The 20,802-nt window shown below is 44.1% G+C and overlaps 1 protein-coding gene across 8 annotated transcripts in view; it reads right to left on the minus strand.

Annotated features, from left to right (window-relative positions):
- PEG3 (paternally expressed 3) overlaps positions 1 to 9,152 on the minus strand; it is a 31,227-nt gene extending 22,075 nt beyond the window's left edge. For 4 of the 8 annotated variants that reach the window (XM_057534039.1, XM_057534038.1, XM_057534040.1 and 1 more), the window contains exons 1-2: positions 8,959 to 9,152; positions 5,414 to 5,484 (exon numbers count right to left, since the gene is read on the minus strand). The gene's annotated coding sequence lies outside the window, so the exon portion shown is untranslated. The remainder of the gene's footprint in view (positions 1 to 5,413; positions 5,485 to 8,958) is intronic. The other 4 variants (XM_057534044.1, XM_057534042.1, XM_057534043.1 and 1 more) reach the window with 1 other exon arrangement.
- Between the last annotated feature and the right edge of the window lie 11,650 nt (positions 9,153 to 20,802).

Here is a 20,802-nt window from a genome sequence, read left to right on the forward strand (position 1 = left end):
TCGCCAGAAGACTAAATGTACAGAAATATCAAGACAATTCTGAACAAGAAGGTATGTGTGCAGCAAGGCTGGGGGATTGTCTGTAAAGTGACCCAAACATATGAGAACATAAAGTATTCTTTCCAACACAAGGATGGGGGTGCAATGACAAATACACTGATGGAACATAATACACTCCAGAATCTGACTCGTGTGAAAGTATATACACATGTGGGAGTTTAGTTTATAGTAAAGGAAGACTTTTAAATCAAGAAAAGTTATTAACTGTTTAAATACTAACTAGGAACTTCCTTAGGAGTAAATGATAAAGGGTCATTTTAAGGAAAGTGGCAAGAAGAGACAGCCAACGCTTCCATTTCTGACCAGCTATTCGAGTACGGATTTCTAAGAAGGTTGGAGCAGGCCTCTGTCTGACATTAGGAAAGACCAATAACATCAGTGCCGGTGTCTGGCCTCTCCTCCAAGAAATTCGGTATTTCATCTCTAGAAGGCAAAGGTCACTAAGGCCAATGACAAACATACTTTGTTCTCAGAAAAATAAATCACTGCCCTCAAAAGACAGCATTCCTCCAAAATTTCATCATGCAAGAAGAAATGAAAACAGATAAAATCTTTAAGAAAATGTCATGTAACATTAAGTCATGTTGCCAAGAAACTTTGTAGCTTTATTTTCTGATTACAAACATACAAGACAGTACAACATTCAAACATTACAGATTATCCAACGTAGAAACTGCAAGCCACATCCATTGATCACATTTGTTCCTATACTAAACCTTTTAAAGTCTGTACATATAACATCTTTTTACCAAAATGAGATCATACCAGGAGTTCTGTGTGTATTTTTAAACCCAGTAATTTTTGATAGACATCTTTCCAACCAGTACATATAGATTTATATCATTCTTTCTAAAGGCCACAGTCTTCCATTCTACGGATATACCAGTTTATTTACACTTGATGGAAATGACCAATGTAAAAAATGTTTAAAGCATTCAATGAAAATACGAGGGCATAAAATTATACAGCATATGTGGCATTCTTACTGCAAATATACTCATTTATATGTACACAGAAAACAGTGAGGAAGTCCACACAACGGAATAAAATGAAGTTTTAGAAAGCAAAGCTGCAGATGGAGATGTACTTATACAGAAGTTACCGCAGATGTTGTTACATAGCTGCACAGTATTACGTTCAACGCACAGAAACACGCACGTAGTGGAGACTGCAAACGTGACGGGCACGTGATGCGAGCCCGCCAGAAGGCACGCCACGCACTCCCCCACAACCAAACGTTACTGCCCAACGCCCCACATACTTCACTCTGGTAGCCTGAGTCTGAAGTATTAGTGAATTGGGCATGATCTCATTTACGTAAAAAAAAACACACAAAAAACAAAAAACTACATAGGTACTTAAACGTATGGAAGTACGTACAAAACCAAACTGGAAGAAAACTTCCATAAAAACTTGTATGAAGACCATGCGTAAAGCGGGGAAAACCGAAAAAATAAATGATTAATAAAAGAGACTTCACTTTGCATTTCAACTTTGAATGTCATTTTAAGTTCACCATCAGAAAAAATAAAACTGAATATAAATTTGGAAGTTCAGCTGCCGTCCGCCCGTCCTCTTCTCTGCGCCAGTCACCGCGCGTCTGCACCCCCGCCCCTGCGTGGCTTCCCCTCTCCGACCACCCACAGTGCTCCCATGGAGTCCTCCACTCCCCACACACCCTTTGGGCCAGAGCACCACTGCAGGGGCGCCACACCTAGACCCCGACCTCACTGCCAGCTGTCCTCTCGGTCTCACTGTTCACACGCAATTCTGGCCACGTGGCAAACCCATCAGCTTTGTGTCCGGGCCTGGAGGTGGGCTCTCACACACCCTAGTTACTGAAGCTCCCACATCTCCCTCCGCACTCTCTCTGCAGCACGAGTCCCAGCATGAGTCAAGTAGTAGCCAAGGGCAGGATTTTAAAAGCCAAAGGTCTGACCACATTCAGAGGACGGGGACGCACAGGGACCCAGCCTGACTCTGGTCATAGGGGCCAAGGGAGGCCACCAACTGCAAGGAGAGGGAAGGAGAGGAGACAAACAAGGACAGCTGGTCAGAAAAAGGTCTCACCCTCCACACCCGGCAGAGGGGCTTACGGGGTTCCAGCTGTTCTTCAACCTCCAAAGACCTGTTCTTAAATACAGGGGACGTCTAAGCATGAAACGTGTGCGTCGTAAGCACTGCATGCAGCTAGTTTCGGGCAAGAGCTGGCCTCCAACCACAGGGCAGTGGTCACGCCTGCTGGACGAGTGCTGCCACTGTGGTCCGTGTGGAGGTGTTCATGCCATTCTGAGTATTTTACAGCCCTTTACTTCTATTTCATAAAAATACATAGAAAACAAAAGCACGGTCTCACAATTAATTCATCTGAAACAAAGATGGAAGTCATCAGGCACCCCTGCCACAAGTGGGGGGGGGTCTTTGGCCTCAATCGAAGGAGCAGTGGGTCAAGTGTTCAACTGAACTGGGAGGAACTCAACTAGTGGTGGCTGGAAATGTGGCTGGATGTGTGAGGAGAGGTAAAGAAACTCTGTGGCCCCCTGTGTGACCTCAGGTCCCCCAAATCCCACCAGGAGTGAGAGAAGCTCATGGTCTCTTCTCCAAGCCCGTTTCTACTTACTTAATTGGGTGCCTCATCACGGTGCACCTAGATTCAGCCCCTCTCTCATTCTACCTACCTCATTAAAGGGGGCTGGAACTGAGAACTTTAAAGTCACGAACCGAGGAAGTTACTTTCTTCGCTTCTCAGGGACAGCAGGGTGTGCGGTCTCTTCTCTGCTCTTGTTTGCTCCTTTCTCCTGCCTCTTTCTGCAGACCGACATTCTCTCCTTCAGCACCATGTGGAGGAAAGTGCTGTCCCAGCCTGGGCCCGCCTCACCTCCCGGCTCAGGTACCCAACACTGGCAGCTGGGCCAGCCCGTGCCTCTGCTCACCCCCCACGCCGACATTACGAGTGCGCACTACAGCTCGATGCCTTCTAGGGTGTGGTTCTCAAGCCTGGGGTGCCTGGGAGAAATGCACCAGCCTTTCCGGGGTGGGTATTTAGGAGGTCTGTGGCTCCCCAGGAAACAGCCATCCAGGAAGCACGCCAGGAGCCGTACTTTGAGAACCACTGCTCTAGGCTGATGCGTCCAGTCTCGTCCAGTCAACCATGAACAGGTACATGTGGACAACAGAGGCTGTTTGGGTAACAATTTCACAGGGGGATGTGAGCATGAAGTCAACCACCACTACCCCTACCATACCAGCCGCGACCCCGCCCTCGGGACTCCCAGGTAGCTCCCCGCAGACAACCGCCACGCCGCCCTGGGCTTGCCTCCATTATATAACCTGAGCACTTACCACTCTGCAGCAAAAGTTCCTTCTTGCTGTCCATTCTGGAGGGATTTCCCCAAAAATTTCAAAGAAGACGCAACAGTAACTAAGAGTTTAGTTTTATGGTCAGCCCCCAAATGATTCAAGAAAAAGAGTTACTTTAAAGAGATAAAACCTCTTCTGTGCCAGTAGGACATATCCGACCAATATTTACATCAGTAACTGGCTGATCAGATTTTTTTTTTTAAAGGGGTGAGGGCATGAAAAGGCAGACCACAAAGCATGGTTCATTTAACCATCTATAGGAGAGCGCATGCTACTCTGGTCAGACCTAATGTGAATGGAGACTGGGGAGGGCGGGGGCTGCAGAAAAGGGGCTTCTGGTGTCCTGGTGACCCTAGCAAGAGCTTCACTGCAACCAGATGGTATCCCCAGGCGACCTCACAGGCCAGGGCTCCCAGAGCTTTTCCACATCCTCTCATTCTGATTCTATACTCACCAAGTGAGCTCTCACTATGGCTTCCTTTCCCATGTAGGTCTGCCTACAGGGAGAGAATGTGCTGGTCATGCGTACTTTTGAATATCTGGGTTCCGGAGGCAGTGCTCTCCCACCATAAATCTATTACCAAAATTGAGAAAACAGGAACGTCGTATTTGGTCACACTATTTTCCGACATAAACCAATAATTCATTATGGCTTAGCTTCGTTAACGTTGATCTACTGATGTAAGATGAGTCCTCAGATGAAGTAGGGCCTCTGAGTCTCCAAAGGCTTGAGCGCCAGACACTGGACCGCTGTCTGGAGCATTCACCAAGGCCAGAAAAAACCAACCCACCCCCGGGGGCTCATTGGGACAGCATGTTAGTCTTTCCCTGGGTGGTAATATGCCATCAGCATGGCCACCAATCTTGGTAAGCATGTTTTCCTACTCTCCACTTAATTGGAGTTCTCATTCAATAGACACTGAGACCAGGGATTATGTCACTCACTTTCGGAGACCCGAAGTCCAGCATGATCATGTCCCAGATCAGGCACAGTATCAATGCTTGCTGATGGAATGAGCAATATTTGGCTATTTTGCTCACTTCCCCCCATGATATGATTCACTGAGTATGGTCTGAATCAGTCGGCAAACCGTGAACAAAGAGTACAAGCCCTACTGAGTCCCTTTCTTCAGTACCTCTCTCAGATCCATCCAAATTCACTTATCCCTCTTCTGTGACCCTAACCCAAGCCACCATCTCTCACCCAGATCCGAGGTGGTCTTCCTGGACCCACTGTTTCTACCCTCCCCTTCTGAACCCTGCAACCAGATGATATTTTTAAAACACAAATCTGATTATCATGGTGCTGCCATGGTTAGGTACCTCCGTGGCTTCCCATGGTGCTTCAGATCAAGCCCAATTACCTACCATGGATTGCAAAGCCTTTCACAGTGCAGCCCCACTTTACCTTTTTCTCACCTCAAACACCACTCTTTTCTTTCCTTTGTTCTAGGCTTCTAGCCTAGACTAGATCCTGGACTCCTAGCTCCCTTAAGACTGCTCTTCTCACGACATACTACCATCCACCACGCTTCAGGGCTCAGCCTTAATGTCCCTCGCTTTCTCAGGGAGACCCTACATGGCCTCTCCCAGATTTAGTTAACTGCCTGAAGTGAACGTTCTCTTTCAAAGGCATGAATCACACAATTATTTTTTCAATGTCTTTCATTACCCAAAAGACTATGAGCTCCAGGAAAACACTTCCTTTTCCACTTGGGGCCATGTTTGATAGATGAATCAATGAATTTCTCATGTTTCTTTATTCACCCAATAAGAAAGAAAGGGCACGCCTGAAGGAGTAGCTGAATGTTGCAAAGACCAAGGAGAATTTGGTGAACACATGATCTACCAGAAGAGCCTGTGCATTCTCAGAGCACACAGGGTGCTCGTGTGGCCATACGGAACACGTGTACAGTAGGAAAGTGTCAGGTTGAGGAAGGATGTGCTCACTCCAAGGATGGGTGTGGCACTGTGAGGAGGGAATTCAGCTCACCTGGACACCGCCACCTAGCGTTTGGATCTAGTCCCTCTTCCTCTTGCAAGTCGTCTCAGAGGAGGGTAAAGCTGGGGAAGGAAAAGAAAATGTGAGACACTGAACTTACTTCCCAATTACTGAATTTCCCAGGCTGGAAATGACCCCACACAGGTGCATCTTTACCTCCTACAGTGGTAGAGGTAAAATGAGACCAAGAAGAACAGCTTTTCCTCCCAGGGTGGAAGGACCATTGGCATTGCTCACTGGGGTGTATGTTGTACCCTGGCTATAATCATAGCTGTTTTCCAGTGAGGTTATGTCAGTCGTGTGCAAGCCAATCTCTGAGTGTCTTAGAAACTTCTCTAATAAGCAGAGCAAAACAGTAAAGACTTGGGATTGAGAAATCCTATTTAAGACCACAATCTCCCACTTATTAGCTATGCTGCACTGGCCATCCCTCTAAAGGCAAGGGACACACACTGCAAGTACAAATTGGAGGGAAAAAATGGCTAAGAAGGTAGTATTATTTACTGCTAATTACGTGCCTCATACAGTGCTTATTAGCACCTTACTTTTAGCATCTCTGTTAATTCCCACCACAACATTATTTTCTACTTATTTCACACACAAAAAAGCAGAGGCTCAGAGAACTCAACCTCAGAACTCATGGCAATTACAGATCAACTAACGTCATTTTGGAAAACAGTACATCTACAGACATTTTTCATGGAAACCTTGTGGAATAATGATATAGGCACCCCTTAGAAAGGTGAGTGAAACTCCAGTTCTGCCATGCGATAGCCAGTGATGAAATGCCAGAAATTTTACTGTGCTGTACCCCTAAGTAGCATGAAAGACTAGCTTATATTACAATCTTAATGCTATTATCATCAACATTACCAGTAGATAATGGTATCATTATTTAACCTTACACAATAGTTGAGGTTGTCAACATGATCCCCGTGGACGACACTACATGTTTCAAGTCCCACTGTGCCTCAAAGCATACGTTCAATCAATCAGGGGCCCCTAGGGGACGCACCTTCAAGACTATGGCTCTGGTTTATGTTAACGCTATCAGTCATGAGCGGATATATAACTAGGTCCCGCCCACAAACAAGGAATCCAGGGCTGCTCCCTCTCGCCCCGCCCCTCCCCGTTGGGGCCACCCCTCCCAGCCCCGCCCCACCTGCCAGACCCTCCTCCGTCCCATCATTTCTCACGCCACGCCTCCCTCATAACCATCTGCGCTCCGCATTCTCCAGGCTGTCTACGGGCTTGGGGCCTTTTCCTTCACGTCACCTCCCACCGCCCTCACAGCCTGCCACCCTCTCCTCCGCCTTCTCACTTAGATCCCCCCCTTCCCCAAATCTATTAAAATTCCCACTTTCCTATGTGACCCCTGGCCATGCGCAGTTAAAACCCATCCCACAGTTCCAGGGACAAGGCTCTGCACGCCCTCCAAGGAACACGGTGCCGTCGCGCGGCCGCCCAGATGTGCCGCAACGGCAAGCAGCGGTCCACCTGGAGCCTGTGCAGCAGAGACGGCGGGGTGGGTTCCGTCTCCCAGGACGCCATACGCAGCCTGCCCCGCAGTCCTACTGGCACTCACTAGGGTGCATGCGCAGCAAGCAAAGGACGCAGGGCTCCGCAGCCCCGGCGTCAGGCCCGCCCCCTGTAGCCGGCCCAGTGTCAGTCAAGATGGCGCCTGCGCAGTAGGCCTCGGCCACCACCTGTCGGCAGGCAGAGCACTAGGTGGGCAAGGGTCTGCAGCCCCTCCCTCGGGCTGCCCCTGCAGTACCACCGTCATTCAAGATGGCGCCTGCACAGTAAGCTTCAGCTACCACCCCTAGGCCAAAGTACACAGCGCTACATGGGAAATGGTCTGCAGTCCCCCGTTAGTCACACAAAGCATAAAAGCCCCTCCCCCCTTGGGCCCACCACAGCAGACAGCCCCGCTGTCATTCAAGACGGCGCCTCCACAGTAAGTCTCGCTCGCCACCTGTCAGTCAACAAACAGCACTAGAGCGGACAGGGCTCTGCAGCCCACCCTCGGCCCGCCCCCTGCAGCCCCACAGTCGTTCAAGATGGCGCCTGCGCAGTAAGCCTTGGTGCCACCTGACGGCCAACAAACAGCGCTAGAGTGGGCAGGGCTCTGCAGCCCCTCCACCGGCCCGCCCCCTGCAGCTCCGCCCTCATTCATTACAGCGCCTGCACAATAAGCCTCGGCGCCACCTGTCGGCCAACAAGCACAGGATCAGAGTGGGCAGGGCTCTGCAGCGCTGTCAGTCCCCAAAGACGGCCCGCGGCCCCACCCCCTCAGCCCAGTTGACAGGGCACCTGCGAAACACGGCTGCGCGGCACCCCCCGCTCCAGCCCACCCCCCCAGCCAAAAGATGCAGCCAGAAACATCCCAAGGTGAAAGCACTCCAGGAAGGCAACGACAGGGGAAGGGGTGATGCTCTGCAACCCCCAAACCAACCAAAGAGAAACAGCGGGCACAATGACAGCCCGTAGCCCTGTCCCTCAGGACAGACAGCTCTCCAGCAACAACAGTGTCGGCAAACTCTGGGCCACATGGACCCAGCCGATGAAACAGCCCCCCAGTCACCAGCCGTCGCCCAATCTCGTCAGACCTCAAAACCTACGCTAGTCAGGGTGGCACGTCGCGGCAAGCGTCCGCGGCAAGCGTCGGCAGCCAGGCCCGTGACCAGCAAAGAAAGCGTGAGGCAGCTTGACCCCCGCAGCCTTCAATCACGGCAAAGAACAGAGGCACCGCTGCCCTCAGCCCCGCCCCTGCGGCCAGCCAGCCGAGACCAGGCCGCGCATGCGCAGCGAGCCTCAGCCGCCCCCATCAAAGATGGCGCCGAGGTAGGCGGGGCTCGACCAGTCGATCTCTTCTGAGACCTGCAGTCAAGACAGCCCTTGGCCCCACCCCAGCCCGCACCAACCAATCAGGACAACGCCTGCGCAGCCACTCTTATCCGACAATCAAAAGTGACGCCAGGGTGGGCGGGTCCGCAGTCTGTCACCGCCCAGAGAAAAACATCCCGCAGGCACGACGGCCCTCGGCCCCGCCCCTCAGCTCCTCCCACCGCCACTGCGGCAAGCAAGCCCCGCCCCCAAAGACCGGCAAGGATGCAGGGGCGGCCGGAGGGGACCTGGCCAATCTGGGACCCCGTAGGATGGGGTGTCCTCTGCAGCCCCCCGACCAAGCCGAGGAAACGGGAGGGCGGGGCGCGGGGGGGGCGGCGCGCTGAGCCTTCCTTCGCTCGTTAGGGATAGCCTGCCACTTCTCCGGCACCCACCCCAGCGGACTGCGCTGACAGGAGCCCGCGGCCTTCCCGCCCCCTGCCCAGGACGGCCAGCCATCCCTGTCCCCCACTACGCCCAGGAAAGGTGGCACAGGAGCCCCCACCGCAGACTCCGGCCGGCAGCGCAAAATGGCGCTGCTGCGGCAAGCGCGGCAGCCCCCGCCCGCTGATCAGGGTCCCGAACCTGCGGCGTCCTATCCCCGCGCACCGTCCAGATGCGGAGGTGTGGGCCGAGGCGGCCGGACTCACCTCGCCACACCGCACCTCAAGGCACCGCCCCGCCCCAGGCCAACAGGTCGGCCACGGCGCAGCCCGCGCACAGTCTAGTGCCCCCACACGGCCCCGGGCACCCGGCGGCGCCACCAGCCCACGGTGGACATGTCCACTCTTCCGCTCCGGCCTCGTCCTCCCGTGGCTCCCGGCGTCTGCACCGAGCCCCGGCCCGCGACTCCTTGTCAGGCTCTCCGCAGAGGCGGGGCCCCGGCGCGGGCAAATCAGCGGCAGCGCTACGCGCCCTGGGCCCCCCTCGCCACGCCCCCAAGCCCTGCCAATCAGGCCGCGGTTGCCGTGGCGACGGCTTGGCGCGAAGGCAGGAGGCTGACGTCAACGGAGCCAACACTAGGGGCCCTGAGGAAGGGTCTGGAAAAGGGGGAGGGGGAGTGGGTGTGCGACCCCCAAACAAAGAAGGGGGGTGACGCGGAGAAAGGGTCGCTAACGACTCCCAAACGCAAAACCTCTGAAGAAAAAGAAAAAAAAAAACCCATACATTTGTCTAAGAAAATGAAAATCCGGCGGACAAAAATATGTATGTTGAAGTTAAAGACAAACGAGAAAGTGGGAGACGAGACTTTTCCGCCTGGGACACATGAAAGACACGGGGCTAACTCCCTAATAAACGAAGACCTCTTGGAAACCAATACGGTAAAGACCAAACCAAGCCAGAAAAATGGGCAAAAAGGGAGGAAACTGGCAATTCACAGGAAAATACAAATGGCTGACAGACCTACGGGACAAAACTCACGACCTGACTCCCAAAGAAACGTAAAAGCGAGAGCCCGGACCAGCACGGTTTAGCGGACACTCTCCTGAGGCGGCCTCGCGCGCCGCCGCCTGGGACAGGCTGGGTCAGTCCCCCCCGTGGTCCACCCAGACCGTCGGCCGTGCGGGGCACACAGACGCGTGAGGAAACATGTGTGCGGCGGGAAACGACGAGGTAGCGCCGCTCGGGACGAACGAGGGCCGAGGACTCAACAGAGTTAGTCAAGCACTCAAGTGGCCGAAGTTTGTAGACACGACCCGGTAAGTGTTTTCATTTGTTCGTTAGGGATGAACACACACGCAGGTAAAACCTCTGGGAAAGCGTACAAGAAACTGTTAGCCGGTTACCTCTAGGGAAAAGGGATGAGGGGAAGGAAGATGGAGGAGGGATTTTTCCCGTCTCCAGTCCATGCTGTTGGAATCTCCTGGCCAGAAATATGCATTTCTTTCCCAGTAGTAGAATCAATGAATTACAGAAAGCTCACTGATGCACCCTTTGATCCAACCATTCCACTCTCCAGGAGCTAAGGGAAACGAACTAAGCTAAGAGGTACGAAAGATTATATGCAGGCATATTCACGTAGTATCATTTTTTGTTAGAAAAATGTACTCTGTAGAAGAATTAAATTGTATTCTGGCAAAGCCATACACTGCAATTTTATGTGGCCAATTAAAATGTAAGATTTTAATTTTAAAGGAAAAGATTCATAAGATACAGTTATTTACAAAAAGCAGGTTACCTAAGCACAAAGAACATGATACCCAAATTAAAATTTTATACTTAATAAGTACAAATATTTATAAATCAGTGGTTGCTGAGTACATTAAGAACTACTGGCTTTTGGGGTGGGGGATGTTTGAAACTCCCCAAGTCTTCAGCAGCCTCTTCTCACCCAGCAGTGCCACATAAACATAAAATCTGAATGAAAACATTGTGTTTGCTCTGTACCTTTGAAAAGTATTCCCCAGGAGCTTCTATAGAAATTCTAGAGGCACCACTAGAAGTGAATGTGGTACTACCCTTAGGTCAGAGGTTTTCAAATCTGGCCACACATTAGGATCCCCTGGGGGAGCTGTCAAACATTGCAGGTGCCCAGGGTCCCAGAGAGGTGTTTGTTTTGGAGCTCCTCAGGGGATGCTAAAGTCTGGTTATGGTTTAGGAGGTGATTTTAATGCAATCTAGGGACCCCATCCCCTCTCTCCTTCTCAAAGACCTCTCTGCAACACAGATTTTTCTCTGGATCCCAGGTCGTTCATTCCCATCACATACCACATGCTCTCAGAGCTTCTCCAGCTACTACCCCTTTTCTCAGCACTCCCTCCCTCTGCCCACCAAAAAAGCCCTCTTGACAGAGTGGTCTTCTGTCACCGACTCAACAGCCTTACCGCACATTCTCTCCCCCTGGCATGCCACACGGGCTTCCATCCTTTCCACACCCCTGAAACTGCTTGGCAATTTCAGCAGTTCTCCATGTGGCTAAGAAACTTGTTCTTAATCTCACTTGATCTTTCAGTAACACTCAACATCCTCATTAAAACAAACAATGATAACAAAAACTATCTTATTTTCAGAGACACTATACTGCCCTGGTTTTCCCCCCATGTCTTCTTAGCTGGCTTCTGCTTTGTTCAATCCCAAGGCTCAGAACTCAGTCACTAGCCTTCTCCATCAACGTCTACTCCCTAGGTAGCAGTCTCACCTAGCCGTATGGTTTAAATAGCACCTGCATGCCAACAGCTCCCTCTGCCCCGGAACTCTCCACAGAAGCCCAGTCTCATATATCCAACTATCTGCTTAACAGCCGACTGTTCTACCAGGATGCCTAACAGGCAACTCAAAACATTGAAAACAAATAGTAATTTCCCTTTTCCCCGTTTCCATAAACAGCACCAGTTGCAGTAGCCAAAAATCTCGCAATTGTTCTCGATTCCCCTTTCCCTTACCATCAACATCCAATTCGTCAGCAAGTCCTGCTGACTCTACATCCAAGATACATCCCAAATTTGTCCCGTTTTTCCTCTGCATCATAGTCCTAATTACCATGATTTCCCCTAGATATTAGCCCACTCATTTGACTACCTGCTTCCATTCCAAACCCGTCCCTCCAATATTCTCTAGACAGCATCCAGGGTGATCTTCTTTAACTGAGAATAAGACATCGTGTTGCAGCTTGAATTACCTCCTGTTCCCTACCCCAGTCACACTTCAATATAAGTCTAAAATCCATATAAGGTTAAAAGGCGTCAATATCTTTTGTCATGGAAGAATGTTAAATATTTGTGCTGTAAAATTTAATAATCTTTTCCTTCAGATTTCTGCTTTTTATACCTTAAGAAATCTCTCTCCACATTGAAGTCATAAAGATATTATAATAGCCTTAAGTTTTAGTTTTTAGGTTTAGTTTTATGTATGTTCTGTGGTATGGATCTAATTTTTCTCCTGACATAATGTTATGTTTCTGTACAAGTGGACCTGTTCCTAAACTCTCTAGTCTGTCCCACTGGCCCATCTGTTTATCTGTATGCATTTACACATCATATTAATTATTGGAGCTTTACAGTATCTTGATATCTGGAAGGACAATTGCCCTAGCTTGTTTTTCAAAAGTGTCTTTGGCTATTCTTAGCCCTCGACTGACATTTTACTAAATCCATAGAGAAATTTAAAGAGAACCGAAAACGTTTTATCAAGACCTCCCATCTTTGCCTATGGTCTGTGCTACCCATTTATTCATGTCATCTACAGCCATCAACAGTACATTGTAATTTTTTTCCCTTTAAGATCTTATTTGACTTTAGGAGGTCTTTCTTCCTATTACTTACCTAACTGGTTATTTTGGGGTTACAACAGTAGTATAGCTTTTTAAAAATAACTTATTTACAGAAAAGGTGCAAAGATAGTGTAAACATTCCTTACCCAGTTTCTCCTGATGTTATCATCTTACCTAACTTTGGTATGTTGTCAAAATGAAGAAATTACCATTAGTACAAAGCTAGTAATTAAACTACAAACTTTCCATAAATGTCTTCCTTCTGTCCCAGGATCCCATCTAGAACGCCACATTACATTTAGTTGTTATGTCTCCTTAGACAACTCCAGGCTGTGACAGCTCCTCAGTATTTCCTTGTTTTTCATAACTTTAGCAGTTTTGAGGAGTACTAGTCAGGTTTTTGTACGAAATCTCTCAATTTGAGTTTGTCTAATATTTTCTCATGATTTGTCTTGGGTTATGAGTTTCTGAGAAGAATTATCTGCTCTTGCCTTTTATATGCTGATTTTTTTAATCCAGTGAATTTGCTGACCTCTCCTTGTTAGTTCTAATAGTTTCTCTCAGATTTTCCTGGATTTTTTAAAATGTTAAACTGTTTATTAATGACAATTCTTAATTTTTATTGACAATTATATCTCATTTCTATCATAATGCGTTCTGGGGTGATATGGAATAAGTCTTGTTCTAGACTTGAAAGGGGATACTTTTCTTTCAGTATCAAGTAAAAATGTTCACAATAAGCTTTTTTGTAGAGCCTCTTTGTTGGAAGGAAATTCCCTTTAGTTCTAGTTTTCTAAAAATTTTATCATGAATAAGTTTAATTTTTATAGAATGACTTTATTATCTATTGGGAAGATTATACTTTATTTTATATAATCTGTTAATGTGGAGAATTAAGGTAAATTTTCTGATGTTGAAACATGTTGCGTTCCTAATCCCTACTTAATCATGATTATGAGGGTCTGATTTATATACACATACAGGAGGATACTACTGGGTTATATTTTACTTTTGTTTTTGCACCTAAGTTCTTACTTTATTATACTTGTTTCGTTTTGGTATCAAGGTTACACTAGCCTTATAAAATTATTTGGATTATTACCTTGCTGCTTATATTCTCTACAACAGTTCATAAAAAATAGAGATTCTCTGATTTTTGAAAGTTTAATATAACTCACTATAAAGTTGTCTAAATCTGATGTCTTTTTGCATGGAATGTTTTTGACTTAGTTTCCTTAGCTTTGTACTTATATTTCTGCTTTGTCTTGAGTCAATTTTAGTCATTTATATTTTCCAAGAAAATTGTCCACCTCACTTAAACTTACTAGCACATAATTATTCACAGTATTCTTTTGATTTTTAATCTAGTCCTCATTGGTAATTAATAATTTGTCCTCTTTTCTGTTACTAATATCATTTAATCTATTCTTGTTTTTATCATCAGTTTCACTAAAGATTTGACAATTTTATGTCTTTTAAAGTGCTTTTGGTCTTTTGACCATATTCTTTCTTCTTTTCCATTTAATTAATTTCTGTTATTTTATTATTTCCTTCCTTCTACCTATTTGAGTTTCTTTTCCTAGCAACTTAAGTTGCATATTTAACTCATTTACCTTTAACCTTTCTTAATTTTTAACAGGTACATTTAAGGCTGTAACATTCCCTTCAAGTACCACTTGAACTGCATTCCATGTATTTCATTGTTGTTTGGTACTATATTCCATTGTTTCAATTAGATCTCCTCTTAGTCACATTAAGGAATATGTTTAGGTTTTCAAGTTCTTTAAAAATCTTTTGATTATAGATTTCTAACTTAACTGCATTATAGCCAAATGATATGGCCTATATGTTATTACTGGATATTTGTTAAAATTTCCTTTGTGATCTTAGGATGTAATCAATTTTTAATTATTCAGTGTATTAGAAAAGAATAAGCATTCTTTAACTATCAGGTACCAATTTCTATTTATGTTCATAGGAGCAAGCTTTCTTTGTGTTTACATTTTCAGTATTCTTATTAATCTTCTGTCTACTTGATGTATCAGTTCTAAATAATTATAATAAAATCTCCCTTTATGCCTATGGTTTCATCCATTGCTCCTGGTAATTCTTTTAGCTTTTGCTTTATATATTTCAAGGCCATGTTTTTAGGTAGGAACAAGTCCATGATTTCCTCTAAATCAGATATCAAAGAAATTAATCTAGAAGTCTGCCTTTAATAGGGGAGTTAATCGATCACATTTAAAATTTCTGATATATTTGCTTGTTAAATGTGCCTTTTCCTTTGCTTCTTATTTTCTCCTTTCCTGCCTTCTACTAAGTTGATCAAGTTTTCTTTACTTCTCTTTTTTCCCTTTGCTAATTTGCAAGCTTTGAATTATATTTCAGTTGTTTTATTGTCTATCTTTAAATTCCTAATGTATATACAAGTACATATTTTTTAACAGAGTATAAAATAATAAAGGATCCTGGCATATCTTAGCAATTCATTGAATTTCCTATTCCCACTTTCCTGGTTATTGTCTAGAATTTTAGCTATACATTTTTAAAACAACTAAAAGCACAATTTTTACAGTCAATGATTAATTATATTTATTGATATTTTGATAATTTATTCTTGTTTCTTGAATTTTACTCCTTCCCTCTAGGTTCTTTTTTTTCTCATTGTAATAAATCCTTAAATAAGCCTTTCAGGCAGTCTATTTGTATTTCTAATGATGGCTTTAAAAGATATTTTTTGAATGACGGTTTACCTAGGTATGGAATTCTAAAGTGACCCTTATCTTCTCTCCTTATTTTGAAGATATTATTCTATTGTCTTCAACATTTAACATTGCTGATGAGGTGTGCTATAATCTAAATGTTCCTAACATTGGTTATTCCCTCTGTAGCTTTTCGAAAGGTGTTACATATGGATTTATTTTTGTTTATCCTGCTCAGGAGTTGTGTGACCAATGAAGGTCTTTCTTCCATTCTGGAGAATTCTTGGCCAATATATTCTGTCATTCCAACTCCATTCTATTCTTCTCAACCTTTTAGAGTATATTGGCCCTTCTTAATCTATCCTCCATTTATCTTCTCTATTTTTCATATTCTTTTCTGGGTTGTTTTCTGAGTAACTCCTCTTTCTAACTGCATCCAATGTACTGTTTCCCTTGATGTGTTTTACAATGGCTATTTTTTTTTCATGTCTAAGATTTTTAATCAGTACTTTTTTATATCCACCTTTCTCAAATGGATGAACATTTTATGAATACTGTTCTTTATCTTTCAAGAATCTTAAAGTCAAACTAAAACTGTTAGAATGGCATTTTGTCAGGAATGAATTCATATCCTGACTGACTTTGTTGTCTTATTTATTATAAGTTTTCCTATGTTTAACTGAGTGCTTTGCAATTTTAATTTCTAAGTGTTTCTCCTATGGGATATCTCCCCCCCACCCCACCCATCTCTTCCCTCCATATCTAGCCTTTTTTTTTTGGTAGTGTCTGCTTTGCCCCTGAGAAACTTAGTCGTGAGACAAGTCTTATATCATCAACTGGGGGCTCTGTGCCATGTGATAAAGGGGTAATATTAGTCACTGAGCAAAATTTAAGCTTAGACTGGGTCCACTCTGCATGGCCATGTTTTTATCTCCTGCCACTGCTCATAATATAAGCTGGAGCCCTGAGTAACTATTACTGGCTTTTTGCAGTCTCATTTCATGTCAGGAGAATATCACCCCAGCCCGTTTGACACAATGAGCCTGGGACCTCAATATGCACAGGGTGCTTCTGGACCTCATTAATCCACAGCAGTCAAAATGTTAACTACCTCTGCCTATTTAAAGATCAGAAGTCCAGCAGGTTCATGTCTTTAACCCCACAAATCCTTGTTTTTCTGTTCAGTTTTTGATCCATACAGATGTTGGATATATCTAGATCATTACAAGTTTATATTTAAAAGAGGGTGGTTTGAAGTGTGAATGCAGAACTCACAGCACCATCTCAATCAAAAATATTATCTTCTAAATTGTCTATAGCAGTTCTCACTTCTTTCCCAAGTGTACAATGGAGTTTTCCTGGGGCTATATGACATGTGGTATCATGACAGAGTGAATGCTGAAGCAGTTGAGAATCTAGCTGTTTTCATTTAAGCCAGATGTTAAAGAGATTTGCAAAGATGTAAAACTATGCCACTCTTCTCAGTAATCTTTTGTTTGGGGAATTATGTCTTTTTTTTTAATTTAAAAAATGTTGCTTCTATTAACATGTAATGGACTACCTACTTTTAAATTAATTAATATACATTTTAAATTCTGTTTTAATTTCTAAAACTATGTATATTTATAGGTATAATCCACATAAACAAAAGTTCTTTGGAGTCCTCAATCATTTTCAAGAGTGTAAATGGGTCTTGAGACAAAAAAGTTTGAGAACCTCTGGTCTACAATAAATCTGTAATAGATTGGGCTACTATCTGGGTGGTATGATCCCATGGATTAGCACAGAGCTTAATACATGTAAGTCTCTCAGTGAATGCTTATTCATCCATTCTTTCAACAAATATTTGACTACCTACTACATATAAGGACCAGTGCTAGGCCAGGTTCTTGGCTCATTGCAAATAAAATTGAAATAGCCCTTGCCCTAATTCATTTATTTGATATATATGTCTTTGAGCTTCAGTCTAGCTGGGAAGATACATACATTAAGTTGACAAAATACACCTTTAAAAATTGCGGTGTGGACTTTGAAGAAAAAACCAGGATGCTGAAATGAGGTGGGGAGGGGGAGGGTGATATATGGTGGTTAGATAGAGCAGTCAGGGAAGGCTTCTCTGAGGACAAGAAGCTAAAACTAAATTGTGAGAAAGAGCCAGCCCTGGGAAGAGCAAGGGGAAGAACATTCTAGACAGATAAAATAGCAATATACAAAGACCATAAAGGAAAAAAATGGAAACGACACCAGAATGGCTGGAGGATAGCAAGAATGGGGTAGAAGGGCATAAAATGAGGTTTTACAGGTATGCAAAAACCAGTTCTTTAGGAACTGTAGGCCAAGATAAAGATCTTGAATTTAATCCTAAATGTGATAAGGAGCCATTAAAGACTTTTAAATAAGGTCTGACATAATCCACTGAGAGATGATTCACGTAGCTGTGTGGAAAACTAGAGGACTAGAGATAGGAAAGAGAGGAAGCAGGAGGACCAGTCAGGAGGCAGCTGTCCAGGCAGGATGGCAGTGCTCTGAGCTAGCACGGTGGCTGTGGAGACAAGGAGAAGTGAACAAATACAAGACACAAGAGAGACAAAAACTGCTGATAACTTGTGTATGTGTAGCAAAGGAAAAAAGTATCGCAAATGATTCCTACATTTCTGCTTGAGTGACTGGGTAGATGCAAGTGTTATTTAGTGAGTCTCTGAGTCTCAGGTTTGGGCAGGGGAAGAGCAGAAAACCCAGAGCTCTCTTTTGGATATGTTATATTTGAAATGCTTATGTTCAAGCAAGTGAAGATGTTGAGTGGGTATTCGGGAGAGGTCTGCTAGAGCTCTAACTCTGGAAGTTTTCCGCACAGAGCTGCTTTGTTGCATGAATAGTCAGGTTAAGATAAACACTACTTTACAAAATAAATTAAAAAATCAGTTCTTCAGTATTTAGTACTCTCACGTACACATTCAGTGCTGGATAGGTAATTATCTTAGTATACAAATTTGTACAGTTCCTCAGTAATGCAAATCTAACCAATTTTTTTAAGAGTAAACTTACTTTTATTTGTTAACCCTCTCAAGGAATTTCAAGATAACAGAAAACCAAACATTCACATTAAAGGCAACCAACTATTTCACAAAAACTGCTTCTAAATTCAAATATTAAACAAACAGTTAATTACACATAAGACTAAAGATAGGCAAAGGAGAACCCTGTCACAAGTCTGATGTTAGAAAAGAAAAATGCTATGTCAAGTCTGGCAGATGGGGTTAAGGTACAGAACTACAAGAGTTCCTGTATGCCAGGAAGGCTCATCTACACAAAATTCTGCTCACATGTCCCTGTCCAAGAGGACACTAGGCACCTTCTCTCACAGGAAGCAAAATCACTCAGAAGTCAAGTTATCACATGCTAATCAAAATACTTATTTAAAAAATACAGGGTTAGTCACACACTTTTTTCTCACATTGGTTTGCCAACCAGAAAGCTCTAATCCTGAACTGGCAAAATGGCAGACACTCATTTATTCAACCATTCAATAAACAGGTATTATCAAATACATCCAGACACTAGGGATAAAATGATAAAGGAGATGCAGTCGCTGCTTTCATGGGGTATATGGTTCATGGATGACTCCAAACAATTATAAATAGCCACACAAATGAGTGACAAGCAGTAAATGTGATGAAGATACACTGTGCTATAAGCATGTATAATGAGGGAATCTGATCTGGACCAGGTGCTGAAGAAGGACATTCCACGCCTAATTAACAGTACGTACAAAGGTTAGGAGGCAGAGAGGAGTATGGAGAACCATGCAGCTAGAATACAGACTGGCTTAAGACAAAGGATGGAGCAAGAAGTCAGACCTTGCAAAGCCCTGTAGGCCATTTAAGGACTGGAGATCCCTGACCATCACAACCTTTGGCATGCCACAGGAAGCCCCGCAGGGGTGACCAGCCAGCACTCAAATCTCACACATGTCTCCTGAAAAGTGGCATGATTTCCACACATACTCACATGTCAACACCTCAGAACGTGATTAGAATGTTATGGAGAGGTGATCTGGCTTCCACAATGCAGATCATCAGGCCAGGAGAGAACATGCACTCTTATCTGGTTCGTTTTGCCAAAGGCCCCTCAAATATAAATCTAAAGAGAACAGGAAAAAAGACAATCATTGAGATTAAAGTAAAACATGAATCAGAAAGCAGAAAAAGAGCTGGAGATAAGAGATACATATTTTATAAATTATACATATATATACATATATGTAGAATACATATATATTCAATAGCCATAAAAAAGAATGAGAAATATCTTATGGAATGATTTCCAAGATACATTGTTAAGTGAAAGCCAAGGTGCTGAACCTTGAACACAGTATGCTTCATTTGTTAAACAAAAAGGCAAACGCAATATATACATATTTGCTTCCATATGCGTGAAATACCTTTGGAAAGATAATTCACAAAATTAGTGATGCTGGTTATCTGCAGGGAGAGAAACTGGTGGCTGAGAGAAGGGATATGGGAAGCAAATTTTCAGTGTATACCCTTTTCTCCTTTTTGAATTTTGAGCCACACAAATAAATTACCTATTAAAAGTTAAAGCAAACACATTAATATTAACTTGATTAATATTAGTCAAGGTTCTAGACTAACACATATGAAGATTTTAATGAAAATGAACACTGTCAAGGAAAATAAAATTTACCAAAACCGACTAGCAAAGGAATAGGAAAAAAAACGTAGGAAAAACCTTACAAAGAATTCCTATGTACTAAGACTCTCTAGAACATTTTAATAGCCTAGCACAGGGATTTTCAACCCCACAGGCTCTATGAGAGTAAAAACTAATATTTACTGAGCACTTCCTGTATGCAAGATACAGCATCAAGCATTATATGTATTTGCAGCTCCTCATAAAATACCTCTGAGATACGTGACCTCATGACCTGTTTTACATGTAAGGAAACTGAAGGTGCTGGAGTCTCACTCAAACCTGCATACCTAGCAAACGACTCCAGAGTCAGGCTCTTCAACCACTGTGCTAACATAATTTTATGCCAACAAATTGGAAAAACCTTAAAGAAACGTATCACTTTCTAGGGAAGCAGAAATTACTTGAAATCTCAGTTTGACTGGAAATGTCCTTCAGATGCCCAAGGAGCAAATTATTCTTAGTCTGTACAGATTGTTCCAGAGCATTTAAAAAGACAGAAGGCTTGCCAGTTTATTCAACTAAATTAGGAGTGGCCTTCAAGAACAAAGTTCTTACAATGAAATAGCTCTCTTGTATGAGGCATTTGCTCTATGTCAGGCTTTGGGTTAAGTTCTTTAAAAATGATCCGGGTGCTGCCTGGAAAACAGTCTGGCGGTTCCTTAAAAGGTTAAACAGTTACCACAAGACCCAGAAATTCCTTTTCTGGGTGAAATGAAAACGTATGTCCACATAACAACTTGTACGTGAATGTTCACAGCAGCATTATCATAAGAGCCAAAAAGTGGAAACAACTCAAATGCCCTTCATTTGATGGACCCATTGTTTGATAAATGGATAAATAAAATGTAGTATATCCATACAACAGATAA

The sequence above is a fragment of the Balaenoptera acutorostrata genome, chromosome 19 (genome assembly GCF_949987535.1).
Source record: "Balaenoptera acutorostrata chromosome 19, mBalAcu1.1, whole genome shotgun sequence".
Classification (NCBI taxonomy): Eukaryota; Metazoa; Chordata; class Mammalia; order Artiodactyla; family Balaenopteridae; genus Balaenoptera; species Balaenoptera acutorostrata.